Consider the following 17,895-nt stretch of genomic DNA (forward strand, 5'->3'; position numbering starts at 1 on the left):
CTCTCTCTCTCTCTCTCTCTCACACACACACACACACACACACACACACACATATATATATATATATATATATATATATATATATATATATATATATGTCACCTTAGATGAATTGAGGTAGGTAGGTGGTGCTGAGGATAGAGCACTAGCCTGAATACTTCCTAGTTGTGTGACACGACTTCTTTTTCTTCATGATCATAATAACATCTATCTCTGAATGCTGTTGGTGTCAGGGTCAAATAAGATAAGATTTGTAAAGCCCTTAATAAATGCTTCCTTCCTCCCCACCTTCCTCCCTCCTTCCTCCCAACCTTCCTTCCTTCCTTCTTTCCTTCCTTCCTTCCTCCTTTCTCCCTCTCTTTGTCCTTCCTCCCTCTCTCCCTTCCTCCCTCCCTTCCTCCCTCTTTTCCTCCCTTCCTCCCTCTTTTCCTCCCTTCCTCCCTCCCTTCCTTCCTCCCTTCCTTCCTCCTTTCCTTCCTTCCTTCCTTCCTTCCTTCCTTCCTTCCTTCCTTCCTTCCTTTCTTCATCATTATCCCAGGGGGAAGTGGTGCTGTTGGAAATCAGACTCAGTTGATTCCAGGTGGTCTATAATCCTCAAATAATTCCTATGTTTTAGGCAGGCATAAGCTGATTTTGTTTGGCAGCTGCAACAGTTTAGGCTTCCTAATGCTGTTGTGGCTCCAATTGATTTTAACTGGAGTGTGTTAGGGTGGGGAGGAAGAGAAGCCATCACAGCCATGCAGAACCAGCTGGTTAGTCCACAATGCCATTCCAGAAATGAGCACAGTGTGTGGCAAATAGAAGGGAGGTGGCCTGGAACCTGTCTCCCTGATTGGACCAAGCACATTTATGTTAAAATGGAGAAAAGCCATGTCTTCATCAGCCAGGCCCTTCCTCCTTTACTTCATGAAGGGGCACTCTGTCTTTATCCCTCTAGGCTAGAATTGCAGAACTTCTGGGCCAGAAGGAAACTATGGACAGTTAATCTAACCCTTGTGTTGTTTTTAATCAGTCAATAAATATTTATTAAGCACCCACTACATACTAGACTGTGTGCTAAGTTCTTAGAATAGAAAAAGAGGCAAAGACAGACCTTGCCCACAAGGTGCTCACAACTGTATGTGAACATGGGTGTTTGCATGAATCTTTTAAAAAGGAAGGGCATTTCTCCTCTTTCTCTGTTTCCCATTTTTCTTTCCTCTTAACCCTTCCCCCAATTCTATGAAATCTCCTCTCATGGTGCCCTCTCCCTTATCCTCTCTTTCTTCTTCTCTATGGGATATTGGGCAAGTTGTTTTATCTTTCTGAATCTCAATCCTCTCACATGGAAAAAATGAGAGAATGGAATGAGATGGTTTCTGAGATTCCTTCCATATCTAAATTTCATGATTCTATGATTTCCAAGATTCTTTTTTCTCTCCTCTCTCTCTTTTACCATTTTAAGGGACCTCAAAATTCATGTAGTCCAGGCCCTATTAGAAACATGAGTCCTGGCTACAGCATTTTGACTAATGGTAATTAATTTGAATTTTTCTAGATTTCCTAACCCTCCCCTCTTTTCTTCCCTCCTTTTCTCCTTTTTCTCTTCTTGTCTCTTTTCTACTTCTTTTTCCTCTCTTTCTCTTCCTCTTGAAATCAGGTTTGGATTTTAATCCTCACTCTGTCATTAAATATATAAATTTAGGCTTCTCCCTCTAACTTCTCTGAGCTAAAGTTTCTCATCTATAATAAAGGGACTAATAGTATTTATTAACTACCTTCCTCACAGGGTTTTTTTGGGGGAAAGAATTTTCTAAATCTTAGAGTGTGCTATGTGTGTGTGTGTGTGTGTGTGTGTGTGTGTGTGTGTGTGACATTGCTTTTCTTGTTGTAGACCCAAACCAATCCAAAATGAGAGAGAACAACAAGCCCGAGTTCTCTGCTCCCTAAAGAACTTCCAAAAAGGCTGTTACAGTTGGACCAGCTAAGGGTGGAACTCCCCAACTGTGAAGCTGTTCCAGATTCTTTCATCTGAATTCAAGGAGGTTCAGTGGGAGGGAAGCCTATTAGGTGATTCTAGTCTAGCTGGTTTTCCCAAGGCAATGACTAAGAAATGCTTGGCATTTAATGATGGGCTGGAGTCAAGGAGGATGCCAACTAGGTAATTAGCAGGAGGGTGTGTCAGGCTGGAGGATGAACTCCATCTGGGGTGGGGCTGGAGGGGTAACATCCTGGAGGAAGGGGGTCATTCCACAGTAATTTGGAACAGAAAAGGGTCTCTCAAGGATGGATTCTGTTCTTGAATTTGCCAATAAGACTAATTTAAAACTGAAAAGGACTACTTTTTCTAATTCAGTCTATCCTTAGGTTTAATCTTGATTCTACCTACATCTGGCCATGTCATTCCTGTGCTCTTCTGCTTAAAATATCCCAGTGGCTCTCAACAGATCAAAAAGTAAAATTTTAACTCCTTTGCCTGGATTTCAAGTCCCCCCCCATCTGATGCTGCCTCATATTTCCATCCTCACCTCATATTCTTCCCTTTCTCGAACTCTGAACTCCAGTCACATTGGATTATTATCCATCCTGTTCTTTCCCATTCAGTCTCCAGTATTTGAAAAATCCCTGTCTTCACCTGTGGACTTCTACTCTGCTTGTAAACTCCACTCAAATGTTATCTTCTGTGTGATTTTTAGCCAATTATTCATAGATACTTGAAGTTGGGGCCAGGGATATCTGTGAATTGAATGGAAAAATAATCACAACTTTATTTTTCCTTACCAAGCGCTAATTGAAATTTAGTGTTTGCTTCAGTTATTTGAGTTCTATGATATAACAAAGATTAAGAACCCCTGTTTTAGAGGAAGCCTTCATAGGCCCTTCATGCCCCTTCAAGAATTACAATTCTTTTTTTAATGTCTTTCTGAAGCATTTATCATACAATGTTGTGTTTTATTTATGTGTGGTTGTTTTAAATCAATCAGCAAGCCTTTATTAAGTATCTACCAGGTATTTATGATAAGTGCGGTTAAGTTTTGTTTTTATCTACCTACTAGAACATAGGGGAAAGTTGGATGGTACAGTAGATAGAAACCTGAGTCAAGAGGACCTGAGTTCAAATCCAGTCTCAGACACTTTCTCTTTGTATGACCCTGGGCAAGTCACTTAACCCTGCTTACCTAAGTTACCTCATCATAAAATGAGCTGGAGAAGGAAAAGGCAAACTGCTATAAGTCTCTTTATGAAGAAAACCTTAAATAGGGTCATGAAGAGTTAGACACAATTCAAATGACTAAGCAACAAAACTAGAATGTAAGCTCCAAGAAGGGAGGGGAAAATGGATCATGGAAAATGAGAGTAGTGCCATAAACTGAAAAAGAAGATATCTCATTTTTTAATTCTTTTTAAAATTTTCTTTGTTTTTTAAAAATTCTTTAATATTTATTCTCATTTTGTACAAATAATTTTTTTACATTAATAAAATATTCTTGTTTAAGAGTAAATGAAATACCCCCCCATAAATATAGACTTGCTTGAGTGATAACCCCTACTATTATTACTATTTTGTTTTGTTTTTGGTCTCATTTTTTTTAAAGAAAAGGCTATAGGTCAGTGAGCTTTCCTTTGATTCCTGGGAAAATTTGAGAATAGGTCATTAAGGAGATGCTTTGTAAGCTTTCGAAAAGGAAGCAAGCAATGATTAACAAGGACCTTCATTAAGAACAGGTCATGTCAGGCTAATCTCATTTTCTTTTTTAAATTTGTAAACAAGGAGAATTCAGATGGAATTGGATGACTGAACTCAAAGAGTACTTGGTAATAGTTCAATGTCAGTCTGGCAAGAGGTATCTAGGTAGGGTACTCTAGGGATTGATACTTGACCCTGTGCTGCATAATATTTTTAATAGTAACTTGGATAAGGTATAAATAATGTACTCATCACATTAGCAGATAATACAAAGATGCAAGAATGACTAACACATTGAGATGTCAAGATTTTTAACAGCCTATTAGACCATTGTCTAATAAGATGCAATTTCACAAAAAATAAATATAAACTCTTGCATTTGAGTATAACAATCAATTTCACAAGTATAAGATTAAAGGAGGAATGAATGAATAGCTATTATTCTGAAAAAAGGGGACTGCAAGATAGGGAGATTATAGTTCCACTGTGCTCTGCTTTCCTCAGAACTCATTTGGAGTACCAAGTTCAGTTTTAAGCATTATGGTTTTTGAATAACTGTCCAGTGTCCAGAGAAGGACAGTTGTGAATTGGGGTTCTGAGTTTATGGTGCCAACCTGGAGAAGAGACAATTCCTGAGGGACATGAAAGTTGTGCTCTCATATTTCTGTCATATAGAGAAGAGATTAGATTTTTTTCAATTTTGTTTCAGAGAGCATCCTAAACAGCAACATGTAGAAACTGCAAAGGGGCTAAATTTAAACTTAATGTTAGGGGAAATTTCCTAGCAATTAGAGCTCTCTAAAGGTGGAATAGGATTTTTGAAGACTTGGTGGTGTTCAAGTAGTGGTTGAATAATTATAGTGGTAAAGTTCTTGGTTTTGTAAATTGGACTAGATGGCTTGAGATCCCTCTCAACTCAATATTTGTGATCCTGTGATAGTCTAAATAGTGTAACTTCCTCATCTTCTAGCATAGTGCTCTGAATACTCTAATTGTTTCTTTTAAAAATATTAATTTTTTATATTCATTTTTTAAAAAGATTGAGTACTGAGTTCTCTCCCCCACCCTTTTAGAAAGCAAGAAATATAATATCAACTATACATTTGAAATCCTATAAAACATTTCCATATTAGTCATGTTACAAAAACAAAATAAAAAAATGAAAAAAGTATGCTTCAATATACACTCATACTCTATCATTTCTCTCTTTGAATGTGGATAGCATATTTCGTCATTAGTCTTTTGAAATTGTCTTGGATTTTTGCCTTTGGAATGGTATTTAGAATTGAATGTATCAGAATAGCCAAGTCACTCATGCTACTTATGCATAAAATTGCTTTTACTGTGTTCAGTGTTCTCCTGGTTTTGCTCACTTCATTTTCCATTAATTCATATTAGTTTTTCCAGATCTTTCTGAAATCATCCTACTTTTCATTTATTATAGCACAATAGTTTTCCATCACAATCACATTCCAGATCTTGATCAGCCATTCCCCAGTTGATTAGCATTTCCTCAAGTTTCCAATTCTTTGCCACCACAAAAGAGCTACTATAAATATTTCTGTACATGTAGGTCATTTCCCCCTTTTTTATAATCTCTTTGGGGCAAAGATGTAGTAGTGGAATTGTAAAAGGGCATGCACAGTTTTCTTAACCTTTATACAAAGTTCTGAATTATTCTCTGGAATAGACTAATTTACAAGTCTACAACAGTGTACTTGTGTTCCAGTTTCCTACATCTCCTGCAACATTTGTCATTTTCTGTCATATTAGTCAATGCTAAAACTGGGAGGTAGTATCTTAGTTATTTTAATTATTAATTAATAATTGATTTAGGGCTTTTAAAAATATGACTATAGATAGTTTTTATGTTTTTATCTGAAATCTGCCTGATGATATCCTTTGACCATTTGTCATTTGGGAATGACTTCTATTCTCATAAATTTGACTTAGTTCCCTATAAATTTGAGAAATGAGACCTTTATCAGAGAAACTTGCTGAAATTTTCTGTCTGAGTTTCCTGCTTTCCTTCTAATCTGCCTTGGATTTGTTTGTGCAAAACTTTTTAAATTTAATGCTATCAAAATCACCCATTTTACTTCCTATTATCTTCTCTATGTCTTATTTGGTCATAAATTCTTCCCTTATCCATAGATCTGGCAGGCAATTATTTTCCATGCACCCTTAAATTGGCTTATGGTATCATCCTTTGTGTCTAAATCATGTACCCATTTTGACTATGTTTTGATATATGGTGTGAAGTTTGGTCTACACCTAGTTTGTCTCAAAATGCTTTCCAGTTTTTCCAGCAATTTTTGTCTAATCATGAGTTCTTGTTTCAACAACTTGGATCTTTGAATTGAGCAAATATTAAATAACTATGGTCATATACTATAGAGAAGGCAGCTAATAAATGTTGGTTGTATGAATGGAGAAAAGCCTGATATAGATAATCTAAAACCCAAATTGCTTCTTGATTCTTCTCCTGTTTTGGAGCAATTTTCTCTCTTTCTGTTCTTGGCTCCAGTGAGGTTATCTTCCTAAGTTTCTTCTAAACAATTGACCAGGAAGGCTTTGGTTTAAAAGTGAGTTGAAAAATACAGGGAGTTGTAAAAAAAAACAACCCAGCCTGGAATCAAATGTTTTGGAGTATAATCAAGGAGGCAAATGTGGATAGTTGAGAGAGGATTGAATTCAGTTCTTTCCATGAAAGAGGAGGACTAGCAGATCATGCCTTTCCTATGAGTCAAAAGAGGGGGCAGTTGGGTAGGGCTGAATCTGAGGTGTGGCAGATATGAAAGGAGATGGGAATGGGGAAGGTCTTAGGGTTGGAGATTGTAGGTGAGGATTTCTTTGGTGATTCTTCTATTACTTCATTTGGAATAGCTGTGGGAGTAGCGTGGCAGATAATAGTGATATAAGAATAAGTACTAAAGTGAGGGGGAGTGGTCTTATTTTTGACAGCAACCCCTACCCCAAATGGACAGGCTCTCTGAGAAGTTCTTCCATTAGTGGGGCTAGATTTACAGTGTTAGATCCATGTTCTCTCCCCTATCCCCAAGGCCCATCTCACTCCAAACTTCCTTTGTGAACAGTACCCCCTACTAGACTATTTCTTGAGGACAGGACTTTGTCTTTTCTAAATGTTGACTTTACCGAAGAGCTTAGAATAGGGATTTTCACAATAAATTTTTTTCTTAGGTTTTTGCAAGGCAAATGCGGTTAAGTGGCTTGCCCAAGGTCACACAGCTAGGTAATTATTAAGTGTCTGAGACCAGATTTGAACCCAGGTACTCCTGACTCCAGGCAGGTGCTTTATCCACTGCACCACCTAGCCACCCCTACAATAAATTTTTAAAAAGTTGATTGTTGATTTAATTGGTTGCACAAGATTGGGGGGGGTGATTTATATAGCAGAACAGGGTCCAGATAACAGACTCTATGGAGACAGAATTTGTTGCTTTAGTCCCATTTTAGTATATTCCAAACTTGTCTTGTTGTTAAGAATGTTTTTCAATCATGTCTGACTCTTTGTGATCCCATTTGGTATTTTCTTGGCAATGATACGTTTGATTTGCCATTTTCTTCTCCATTTCATTTTACAAATGAAACTGAAGCCAACAGGGTTAAGTGACTTGCCCAGGGTAATACAGCTAATAAATATCTGAGGCCATATTTAACTCATATTTAATTGTACCCATAATACTCTCCTTGTTTACTAATTTAAAAAAGAAAATGAGGTTAGTTTGACATGACCTGCTCTTAATGAAGCTCCTTGTAATCACTGCTTGCTTCCTTTCAAATGTTTACAGAGCATCTCTTTAAAAGGGTCTTCCTTACTCCAGGCCCCATCTCACATTACAAAGTAGTTTCTCCCATATTGTGAACTTTTTCACAGGATATTTTCTCCCTTGTCCCCTCACCACAGGACAGCTACCAGCTGCACAGCCAACTTATACAGCACATGTTTATGTAAGTATGTATGTATGTTATACACTTACAAAGAGGCAACTTGAGGAGTGTAAATGACCCTGGAGTTAAAGAGGACCATGGTTCACTTCCTTTGTCTATTTTAACACCTATGTGGTCTTGGGCCAATTATTTCATTTCCCTGGGTCTTAGATTTAATTCTATGGTATATGAAATGAGAGGTTGGCTTAAATAATCTCTAAGGTCCCTTCTTATTCTAAGTCTTACGACTCTAACATTTTTGTTTTTATTTATTTTTAATTAATATTTTATTTGCTTTCCAATTATATGCAATAGTAGTTTTTTGGTAAGGTTTTGAATTTTACAATTTCCCCCCACCTACCCTTCTCACCCCCCCATCCCCTCCACAGAAGACATTGTTTTGATGCTATACATTGATTGAAATTGAATGTCTAATAGCATTTTTAAAGGTAGATTTTTATTTTGTTTTATTTTTGCATGACCAGGATTTCCCCTGACATCCCATCTTCTCCCTCCAGAGAGTCAACTCTTATAACAAAGAATTTTTTATAAAAGAGAAAGAGGGGAAAAAGTCCAGTAAAATGATCATAATGTTGAAAAACATTACAAACAACCCTATATTCAGTAATAGATTTGCATTCACCAATAACTTGAAGGACTAATAAGTTTAAGGTAAAACAAATCACAAGATACATACTTAAGAAAGAGCTAGATTGGGGTAGATAGGTGGCACAGTGGATAGAGCACTGGCCCTGGAGTCAGGAGGATCTGAGTTCAAATGTGACCTCAGACACTTAATAATTGCCTAGCAGGGTGACCTTGGGCAAGTCACTTAACCCATTGCCTTAAAATAAATGAAATTTAAAAAAAGGATTGGGTTGGATGATATTGGAGATGCCTCACAATTCTAAGAGGAAATGGGTTATGAATATATTTAATTTTTTTATGGTAGGTGTTATTCCTGGTAAATTAAACTATTTAGATGACATTGGGTCAGTGAATTAATTGCATTAGGGAAGATGGTAATTAGTTAGGGAATACTTTGGTTTCTTTTCCTTCTTTCCTTGTTTCCTCCCTTGTTGTCTCTCTTTTTCTCTTTCTTCCTTTATTTCTTAGTTCAATTGGAATTAAACTTCTCAGAAAAATAGATTCTTAACAATACTGATTGATGATGTTTATTCACAAAACCATATACAGTTATCTTCCTCTCAGCCAATCGTACACAAGTGTTTTTACATCAAGGACCTGTGATTTCTAAAATGCAAACTCCCTTCATCAAGACAGATGATTGTGAATATAAACAACTATTTATACAGCTATAATTCACTATATATAATTTAGAGTTTGATAGAATTATTTTTGACTCACAGTAGTTTGGTAACTTGCCCATGTTTGTTTTTTGTTGTTGTCTTTTTTCCCAGCATTCAATTCTCTATTACTCTATTTGGAGTTTTCTTAGCAGAGATACTGGAATGGATTGCCATTTCTCTCTCCAGATCATTTTACAGATGAAGAAAATAAGGCAAACAAGGTTAAGTGACTTTTCCAGAGTCACACAGCTCGTCAGTGTCTGAGGCTAAATTTGAACTCACGAATATGAGTCTTTCTGGTTCCAAGTCCAGCCCACCTAACTGCCCAATTTGCCCATGATCAAACAGCAAATAAATGTTGGAATCAGGTTTTGAACCCATTTCCTCCTTACTCCAAGGTCAGCACTTATCCACTGGATCACAGTCAGTCAATCTGAACTTATTAGGTGCTGACTATATGTTTGGCAAGGGGCTAAGAATTAGGAATGCAAATATAAATAAACATAAAGATAGTTCCTGTCCTCAAGGAGTTTGTTTTAATGGGGAAAGGCACACATAAAAGGAAAATGAAAAAGGGGGTGAGGACAAAGATACCCAGCTTTTGGGCAAGATAGAGAAGTCTGAGAGTGCATTCTGATTAGGAAAGAACACTTGATGTTATGCCCTCCCCCTTAAATGGAAGTTCTGGGAGAAGTGATCCAATCAGAGGGAGAGGCAGCAAAGGCTTTCAATATGTGAATTCTAGGACTGGAGTGATCTTCTAGGGTGAAGAGGTCATTGCAGACATGGTAGAGAAGTTTGGGGTGCAGCCTGGTGAGACATGAAGACCAAGACCTAATTGACCCTGGGCACCCTCCTTAAATGGAAATCATGGAAAGACCATTCAATCAGGAAGAGAGCAAGGAGCTTACTTTGAGATGTGTGGTCCATTATCCAAATCTCATAGAATATCGGAGCTAATTATTATCTTAACCAATTTCCAGATGAAAAAACTGAAGCTCACAGAGGGAAAGTGAGGTACCCCAGGTCTCACAGCTACAGTAATTACTGACTTGTCCAGAGATATTTCCACTATGGTATGCTTCTTCTGAATGAGAAAATCAAACATAAGCAACAGTAACAATACATGCACAAAAAAACCCAATCAAACATTGCTATTTATCTGTTAGCTCAGTGCTACATGCTGACAGAGATACAGAATATAGAATAGTCCTTACCCTCTAAGGACATGAAACTTGTGTTTTATACACCTGAAACTTTGATTCTTTGTTGGGTTTTAAGTTTCATCTTTGTGGGCATTCTCTTCTTTAATAAAGACTGCCAGGCTTAAATGCCTTTTCATCCTGTCCAATTAAAACACAAAATATTATGATTCATAAATAGCTACCATTTATATACTAATTTATAGTTTAATGATTCCTTTCCTCTATTAGTTCTGTGAAGTAGGGAATCTAAATATTATACCCATTTCACTTCTAAGGAAACTGAGGTTTGGAATGAGTTAAAGTGACTTGTCTATGGTAATAAGGAAAAGTTAATTGGACTCAAATTTCTGACACTGTTGGCTCTGAGTTCAGTGCTCTTTACTTTTTGCCCAATATACATGAAAGTCTGGTGTAGACAAGCTATGCTGAGGATGGATTGGATAGAAAAAGATCAGAGTCAATTCTCATTATGAGGGAAGATTTCATGAGAGAAGGTACAGTTTATGATAGCTAGAATTTGAAAAAAATGGAGAAAAAGATCAGGTGAGACAGATTAGGGGAACAAGACTAGATGAGACTTTGCAGTTCAGAATGATCTGTTATCAATGAAGATTGAAGAATTTAGAGTCAGAGGGATCCTAGAGCTGATACAGTTCAATATATATTGCATAAATGAAATAAAAATATGAGGAAAAGATGGGTAAACTGAGGCCTGGAAGAATCCAGCTCCACTGGAGTGAGGTGGATGTTGGGGATGAGATTGTCTATGTTTTCAAATGTCAGACTAAGGCAACTGGCAAAAAGGGAAAAGGACAGTTGGTCCTGACAAGAGGAATGAATTTGGAATCAGAGGACTTGAGTTCAAATCCTGATTCCTTCTCTTATGAATGGTGTGATTGGGAAAATCACTTTACTTCTCTGAGTATGTTTCTTCATGTGTAAAATGAAAGGATTGAACATGAACATGACATGAAGGCCTCTTTTGCATCTAAACCTCTGACCTTACAAATGTAAATTCAGGACATTCTAAACCATAAGGGATGTTTTTGTGATGCACCAGAATCCTAAGAAATTTCATAGACTAGTGCCAAATAATTGAGTTTGACTATCTAGCAGTGACAGTCCTAGTTTACTGGAATTGTAAAGGTCTAAAAAGGAAAGAAACCCGAGAAAGGATCATGAAAATGTGCCCAGGAGCCCAGGTCCCTGATAATCCAGCAGATGGTACTGGAGAGCTGACTGAGGCCCAGTGAGGCACACCTGGACGGGCCTAGGTCCTGGGCTGGTCCAGGGGGCAGGGCTGCAAGGTAACAGGTAAAAGTTGAGCAGTCAGTGCTGCTGTTGACCTGAGGCACAGAGAAAAGCTAGTTGAACAGGTGGTAGCTGTTTTGGGGGAGAGACAAATGGCTTAAGGACAAGAGGCTGTTAGGGCATGTTACTGAGGGAAGGGTGGAGGACCTGGGCATGGATGTGGGGTTGACAGCCAGGTTTCTCCTGGTGGAGCACAACAGGACTGATCCTGCCAGAGTCTCATACCCCTCCCCCTTTTATTTTTAGGTTTTTTGCAAGGCAATAGGGTTAAGTGACTTGCCCTAGGTCACACAGGTAGATAATTATTAAGTGTCTAAGGCCAAATTTGAACTCAGGTCCTCCTGACTCCAGGGTTGGAGCTCTATCCACTGCACTTTCCATTTTGCTTCCACAGCTGTAATAATTCACATTTACACAAGACTTTTCATTTTTTTTTTTAGCTTTTTTTTCAAGGCAAATGGGGTTAAGTGTCTTGCCCACACAGCTAGGTAATTATTAAGTGTCTGAGGTTGGATTTGAACTCAGGTACTCCTGACTCCAGGGCTGGTGCTCTATCCACTTCGCCACCTAGCTGCCCCAGGACTTTTCAAAGTATATAACCATAATAATGACAACAGTTAGCATTTATATAGAACTTTAAAGTTTGCAAAGAACTTCTTAATTGACATAATATTTGATACAAATTTCTTTCCTCACTACAGTTTTATGATTTAGGTAGTACCAGTCTCATTATTTCCATTTTACTGATGAGGAAACAGGCTTACAGAAATTAAAGGAGTTATTTGACCCCTGGTCTCCTGACTCCAAGATCAGAGCTGCTTCTGCTAAGCCACATTACTTTATTATCATAGCATGTTGAGATGGAATAAATATTGGTGGAATTGTGGGGACAGATCATCTCAAAAGAATTATATTGGATTTCTCTCCTTGAACTCCCTCCACTGTCATCTGATCTGTCTTGCATGGGGAAGGGAAGAGTTGTGTGGCATTGTCAGACCATATTTGAAGAAACTGGATCGCTTGTGTGCATCAGATTTATATGAAGCATAATGAAAATCTAGGGCACAATCATAGGGGATGACCAAAATAATGAGGAAGTCATAAGATCATATAAAGAGAGATGGAAAGAGCTAGGAGTATTTAGTCTGGAGGAGGGAATGCTGAGAAAGATTATGACTCTCATTATAAGGGAAGGTTTTACTTGGACCTAGAATACAGAATTTACAGCATTAGGTAGAATTTCATTAGAGAAACATTTAGGTTCTATGAGTTGTTTAAAATTGGATTTAGAACATTAGTACATTTCTCTTTTGCTGAGGGTCTTCAAGAAGAGGTTGAAAGTTGTAGTGAGGGTTGAAAAAGTACTCCAGTTCAGATAAAGGTCAGATTCAATGACCTCAATTTTGAGAAGCAGCAAATGACTCTGCTAAGGTCCCTAAATCTTTGGGAAAGGGTATGGTTGTGGTAGTAGAAGGGAGAAGTGAACGGAAGCAAATTTGCAATGTGATGATGAACTTTAACTTGTTCTTTACTTCATAGTTATACAGTTAAGTATAAATTTTGTGTATATATTTGTGTAACTTCCCTCTTTCTATTAATGGCATCACTGCTCTCCTGGTCACCCAGGCTTGAAAAAGCAGATTTATTTATAGACTCCTCATTCTCTCTCAGTCCCTATGTCCAAATAAATCACCAGGTCCTGTCAATTCAACCTCTGAAATGTCTCTCATGTCCCTCACTGTCTATTTCCACAAAATTGTATTTCTAATTTCAGGGAACTGTGATTCCATCCATGTAGGCTATTCCCTCCACTTCCAGAGATTGCAGCTCTTCTGAGCCTTAGCAGCAGACCTTTATGAGCTGAAGTCTAATAGATTTACTACCCAGTGGCCAGGATTCTGATGGTGAAGATCTCCAAACTGAACTAGGTTGTTCCTTGGAAGATAGTTACAAAATTTATCACTGGCTGGTAATAAACTACAACAGTAGTAGTAGTAGTAGTAGTAGTAGTAGTAGTAGTAGTGGTGGTGGTGGTGGTGGTGGTGGTGGTGGTGGTGGTGGTGGTGGTCCAAAATCAGATAAAGGTCAATTTATATGTAATAAAATTTCATTCATTCAGAAATTTGTGATAAGCCACATGTGAGCCTCACTAAGTAATCAGTATCTAAACTAGGTGTAAACTGGCATGAGTGATGCTTATAATATGCCCATCTTTTGAGGAAGGACTTCAATGTCTTTTTTTTCCCATGTTTTAAAATTGAGAACTACAGAATATTGGAGCTGGAAGGGATCTTAGAGCTCATCTTGTTTACCACTCTTTGCTTTATAAAGAAACTGAGTCCAGGACTGGAAAAGTGAATTTCCCAATTGACATTTGAGCCAAGGTTTTTGCCAACATTTTGACAGTATGGTCCAGTGGAAGGAGCAAGAGATGTGAAATCAGAGGGCCTGAGTCCAAATCCCAGCTCTGCTTCTGTGTGATTTGGGACAAATCACTTTCCCTCTTGGGACCTTAGTTTCCTCATCTTTAAAAATGATGTGGGGTAGACTAGATGAACTCCAGGGTCCTTTCTAGATCTAAATTTATATTCTGTGATCTTATAATGTTAAAAGTAGAATTCTCACTAATTAGACAGTGAGAGTCTCAACTTGCTGGCTGGCTAATCCATGCAAACAAGTCTGTTGATTAGAGGAGTAGTTTGTGGTAAATTGAATCTATCAAGACAGATGTCAATAGGCAAGGAATAAAAGACATCAGAAAGCTGACATGTGCTCCTGCATAAACCTGGAAAATGGGGCAGGCACATGTCTTTGATAATGAGGAAGTAAAAATCTTGATAGAAGAAAAAGTTAGAAGTTATGTTAACAAGGGTTGTAATTTTAGAAAGAAATCACTAATAAGATGTGAAACCCAAATTATTATTAAAAAAAGAAAATAGAAAAATTATAAAACTCAACATAAATAAAACTTTAATTAAAAATAAATAAAAAAAGAAAAGGGGGAAATTGTGAGGAAAATGTGGGTGTTTGGGTTCCACAAGAATGTGAAAGAAGGATTCATAGTTTATATTACAAAGACTAAGTAAGGTCTGCTTATAGTGTTGCCTTATGGGCAGGTGACCTTAATCTGGTTAAAAACTGATGAGATTGCCCCACCTGCTTTTAATTTAACCTAGAGTCTTGACCTTCTCCTGGCTTGTTCAAGGAGATCTAGCTGTTCTTGCTCATTAGTATAATGAGCAGGGTAGGGGAAATGTATAGGAACCAATGTATTAATTAGATTTGTAACCCCAGCCTATGACTGGCATGAGGGGACAGGAACAAAGCTTTTCAAACTGCATAAAAGAGCTTGTATTTTGGGGTTTCCCCCACCTCTCTCTCCCACCATAAGAGAGGTGTGCCAATTTGTTAAGATATCTTAAAAAAAAAACATTTTAATCACTCTGGAAAAAAAAAAAGGTAGAACTCTCTTTGCCCATGACCTGCCCAGCCTACTACATTGTCGGTATTTATCAATACCTATTCATTCCTTATTGAAAGTAGTCAAATGAAATTTCTTGAATTATTTTGCAATTTGGATTTTTCACTTCTTAAAAAGGATTGTGCTTGATCTACCCTTATCCTTTCCTTGGTACTCAATTAGACTTTACTGCATTTGCAGAGAAACAAATTAAAGTGATTTTTCTCAAGGTCACACAGTTCATAACAGACTGACCCAGGATTTGAACCCAGTTTATCTGCTTCTCAGTTCCTCTGTTTTGTCTGTATCATAAGACCTGCTCCTTTCTCTTTTTTTTTGTTCAATTTTGTTCAATTTGCTCAATGTCTCTATTCATCATATTTGAAGCTGTCATTGTGTCTTTTCCAGGTTTTGTTCTTTCTGTGTTGATTCATATCAGTGTTTGGGTCTTGATCTATGACCTCAAGGGACCTCTGCTATTTGGGACAGTCTTTTTGCACAGTCATATATCATCAGACTTTTTAATAAATACCTTTTGACATACTGGATTGATGGGTAGGTTGACAGTGTCCAAAACTGAACTTGTTATCGTTTCCTCCAAACCTGCTTTGCCTAGTAACTTCCCTCTTTCTGTTAATGGCATTACTGCTGTCCTCATCACCCAGGCTTGAAAAAGCAGATTTATTTATAGATGCCCTCTCTCTCAGGCCCTTTGTCCAAATATATCACCAGGTCCTATCAATTTTACCTCTGAAATGTCTCTTGTTCCTCTCCTGTCTATTTTCACAGCCACTGCCCTATGAATCAGGCCCTCATTATTTCTAACTTGGACAGTTTTCAATAGACGCCTAACCAGTCTCCCGCCCACCAATATTTCCCATACCCAGCTGCTGCATTAATCTTTTCAATGCACAGGTGTGACAGTTCTACCCCACCCCCTCAGCCCCCTGCTCATGAAGGTTTCCCACTGTCTTCTAGATTATGGCCAGACTCTTTAACTTGACATCTGCAGTCTACCACAATAAAGGTCCAACTTCTTTTTACCACCTCATTGCTTATTCTTCTTTTCCATGTGCCACTGTACCCAACTTACTCATATTCCCTGACTTCATTCAATATCCTTTCATCTGCTTTTTCTCATGCTATTCACTATGTCTGACATCTCTTATATTTCTACAACTCAAGTCCTATTGGAACAATCTGTTAAAGCCTTGGAAAGAGATTTGGAAAGAAGAATCTAAGGTGATAAGGCAATCTAGAGGGCTAGTGGGCCAAAACCAACGATCATTACAATCTTTGTTTGAAGGATTCCAAGGATGGGGCTCCCCCATCCCCTTCCAAAGGTACTCTTTTCCTTTGATTAATTCTAATTGTTAGGGGTAGATAGATGATGCTGTGGATTGTGCACCAGCCCTGGCAATAGGAGGACCTGAGTTCAAATCTGGCCTTAAGACACTTGACTCTTACTAGCTGTGTGACTTTGGACAATTCATTTAACCCTGTTTGCCTCACACCCAGGGCCATCTTCAATGATTCTGATCTATATTTTGGCCACTGGACCCAGATGGTTCCAGAGGAGAAAGTGAGGCTGGTGACTTAACACAACACCTCCCTCACTCAAATCCAATTCGTGTACAGGTCATAGCATCACCTCCCTGATGTTGTATTTCTTTGAAAAAAAAGGGAAAACATCATCAGTTGTTAGGAAGCTTTTTTTTTCATACATTAAGCTAAATTTTGCTTCTTTGTATCTTTGATTCATTGCTACTTGTATTGAATCATGAAAACCCAACAGAACAATTCCAATCCCTATCCCATATGCTTGTATTTCAAGTACATAAAGATAGTTATCATGTGCCTCTGCACCCAATCATTACTTTGTCAGATGAAACATCTCCATTTCTTCAACCCATTCTCATGTATGGTCTTTTTATTATCCAATTTTCCTTTTCTGAATGTATTCCACTTTGTGTCCTTGCCAAAAATGTGATGTTCAGATCAAAACAGGATACACAAATGAGTTCTAGGCCATGACTAAGGAGAGAGGGACTATGCTTCCTAGTTATGAAACAGAATATATGACTTTCTTTTTACTGCCCTAACTATGCTGGTGTCTTCTTATCTTTCCATTCTTATACTTTACTATTAGACTATATTATATACTACAATCTAGAAGTATACTGATCTTCTTGCTATTCTTTGCATAGAATATTCCATGTTCTGGCACTGAGCATTTTTCCTAGTTGTACCTTATGTCATGAATGCTCTCCTTGCTCATTTCTGCCACTTGAATTCTTCCCTGGATTTTTTCAAATCTCAGTTTAAGACTCATCTTTGGTAAGAAGTTTTTCCTAATCCATATATATATATATATATATATATATATATATATATATAATTTGTACAAAGTTGTTTTCATATTCTCTCCCCATTAGATTGTAGGCTCCTTGAGAGCAAGGTCTGGTATTTACCTTTCTTTGTATCCTCAGCATTTAAAATAGTACCTACCCCGAAGTTGGTTGGACTTGACCCTTGTTGGTATACATTGAGCTAAAATGTTCACAAACATTACTTTTACTAATTTGTTCTAGAATTTTGCCAGAAATCCAAGGCAAGCTTACTAGATCACAATTTTCAGTGCCTACACTTTTTTTTTGAAGAAAGAACATTTTCTCTTTCTAATACTTAGATCTTATATGATCTATTTCCCCTTCTTCATGACTTTTTTAAAGACAATTGAAAGTAGCCCAGTACCATCTGTATCCAGATAAAGAACTGTGGAGTTTGAACAAAGTCCCAGGACTATTCCTTTTAATTTAGGGAAAAAAAAACCTGATATCTTATTGTCTAATCTTGTTATTTCTTATACTTTATGTTTCTTCCTTAAGGATATGATTTCTCTCTCATCACACTCAATTTGGATCAATGTACAACATGGAAACAATGTAAAAACTGACAAATTGCTTTCTGTGGAGGGGTGGGGGGAGGAAA

The sequence above is a fragment of the Macrotis lagotis genome, chromosome 2 (genome assembly GCF_037893015.1).
Source record: "Macrotis lagotis isolate mMagLag1 chromosome 2, bilby.v1.9.chrom.fasta, whole genome shotgun sequence".
In the NCBI taxonomy this organism is placed as follows: domain Eukaryota; kingdom Metazoa; phylum Chordata; class Mammalia; order Peramelemorphia; family Peramelidae; genus Macrotis; species Macrotis lagotis.